The following is a 2,768-nucleotide window of genomic DNA, read 5'->3' as shown; positions in this document are numbered from 1 at the left end:
AAAACATGGGAAATTATAGATCGAAAGTGACGAAATTCGAAAATGAAAGGTACCAGGCAATATTAGTAGCCAAATTTTAAGGCAGGTAAAGAATGACTGCATTCGAATACTGTTAGCAACTGCGAGTCTTGCCATTTAAGGTCTCTAAACACAGACTACGATACAATGGCAAGCTTCAACCGTAAGTCATGCAACTCATAACACAACTCAGATCAAAAATTAGTAACTTCATGAGCTTTTGTCACGAGGCGATCCAATAGTTCTATACCTTCTAACCTACTAGTGTTTATCAGCATATCATATTGATACAGGTTGTTGTCAGATATGCATCAAACATGTCTCAGTAATCTAATTTGATCAAAGTCCTGAGTCCTATTAACTAGTTAACCACTTCTGCTTGGTATTGTATTTACGACCTCACCTAGTGATTTTGCCATATATGATTGTAAGTTTGAAGGTACATATAATCGAATTTCAGAAACCTAAGCTTAAATTCCACTTTCAAAGCATAAGATTCATAGTAGTAAGGGAGTACAGAGTGAACAATTGAACAGCATACTTTTATTTCGATGAACAGACAGGCTCTTAAACAAATTTATAGCAATGGATTTCAATGTGTAAGCTCAGGCATTTAAAGATTAAGAACTCATCTCGAAGTTTGAAGATGTTGAGTTTGATTTACGTAGGGATTGTAGCTGACAACTGCTCTACTGATACCGAACAGCTACCCAGCTCTCCCCAATTTTCACCGATTATCTAAAGAAGGAGTGTTAGTAATGCGAAGTATAAAATTCATCTAGCTCCGCAAACCGCTATACTAATAGGTTAAATAACCCTGAAATTGCATTTATCCATCACTAATTTAATCAACAAAGATTCTTCGATTTGTTTATCAAGCGTCGAATATGCAATGAATCGACTGTTTTTCTTGTTATTGGTAAAACATTTGATCATAAATGAGATCATGTTTATACTTAATAGGTTCATAAGAAATTCATTTGAGTTTCTGTAACTAGATTTATGGTTGATCAAATCCCCAATAGTAGTGTCTAATTTTAAATTTAACAATTTCTTGTTCATGATTTAATATTCTGACTAAAAATGAAATCATGTTTCAATTATTTCAGATGAACCAGTCTGATTTACTAAACTATTAAAATTAGCAATCAGGTTAGAACAATACGTCACCTACTAATAATAGTAGCAACTATTTAAACATTATTCATACTGATCCTTAGCCCTAATCAGTTTACAAATATATATGGTTTCATATTTATAAACATTTTTCATGCTTGAATAAATCAAGATGGCAAGAATGAAATCTGTTCCAACGATTTTCTTTTCTTCTCACTAATTAATTAACTGAGAGAATTACATATCACCATTAAAAAAGAAAAAGAATATGCCAATATTTGACTCCATTTTTTGTTGTTGTTGAGGAAAAGGAAAAATAATGCATACTTTTGACATAGTTACAATTCTTAATAAAGAAATGTCATATCATTTAATGAATCTGTTTTTTTTTGAACATAAAAGTTATCATCCTTGATTGGTTCCTCTTGTTTTCTACAGTTTCCTCCTTCTTCTTTCTATTCTTCAAAATTCCAATTAATTTTATTTCGTCTTTAAATTAATGTTTGTTTTATTAAATCATTATATATATATATTAATGTTTATTAGACAAACATCTGGTTGACTAGTTGATTAGTTAGTTTGTTTAAATTATTCATTTTATTATTAAATATTAAATGAATATTTTAAATGATTATGGAATAATAGATAGACAAGTAAATAGATTGTAGAGAGGGAAAAAAAAATGTTTGTTTACAAGTAAATAACTACATCTACGCACACACGCACACATACACATTCACACACATATACATGTTTACAAAAATGTGGATTTTACAACAATTTCAAGTGAATAAATGAAGAAGAAAAAAAAGGAAAAGAAATAAATTAGAGAATTACTAAGGAATTTTTGTCAACACCTGTAAAAGATAGATACAAATAAATAAAAAAATTAGGAAAATAATATTGATTGTTTTATGAATTATAATGAATTCTTATAATTGCTGAGGAGTCCCATAATAGGACGAAACGACCGTCCAGTGCTTCCAGGTTTCCTATGGTGGTCTAGCTTCAATTGACTCATGATTTCAACTATGAAAATATAATAAAATTGTAAATTAACAAATAATTTATCAATTAATAAATAAAGATATGGTTATTAAATTTATGAAAATCTCTTCGGTTATGAAATAGATCAATAAGTTGAAGGGGGAACAATAGTCTTCGATAAATTCATTATTTTTTTATTAGAAGGGTTGTTTTTGCATTGCTTAAGCAGAACCATTACATCACTCGTTCTTTCCCTTTTTTTGGGCGGACCAATGATTCTTTGTAGCAATCGTAATCATTTGTGGGTATAGGTATTACCACTCACGTTAGTACATGGGATCAATGCCATGATCCAGGAGGCACAACGAGGACGTGTGAGTCGGATTTTGCCTCCCATGTATCTTTAGTTCATAAGGAATCTTGCTGCTTGTATGGTTTAGCTGCACTGATCAGCTTGCACAAAGCCTAGATTACTTCTAGTCCTCCTGAAAATCAAAGTAAAATTACTCACTTGTGATGCATTGTTAATTTGTTGATTCCTAAGTAATGAGTTTGACAGAGACTTAACTTTGTATTTCATTAAGACTAATCCTCAATACCTATTGAGAAGTATGCTCGAATTGATTCAAATAACCCTGAGATTTTGT

The sequence above is a fragment of the Schistosoma mansoni genome, chromosome 1 (assembly GCF_000237925.1).
Source record: "Schistosoma mansoni strain Puerto Rico chromosome 1, complete genome".
Taxonomy (NCBI): Eukaryota; Metazoa; Platyhelminthes; class Trematoda; order Strigeidida; family Schistosomatidae; genus Schistosoma; species Schistosoma mansoni.
This window is presented reverse-complemented; position numbering follows the sequence as displayed.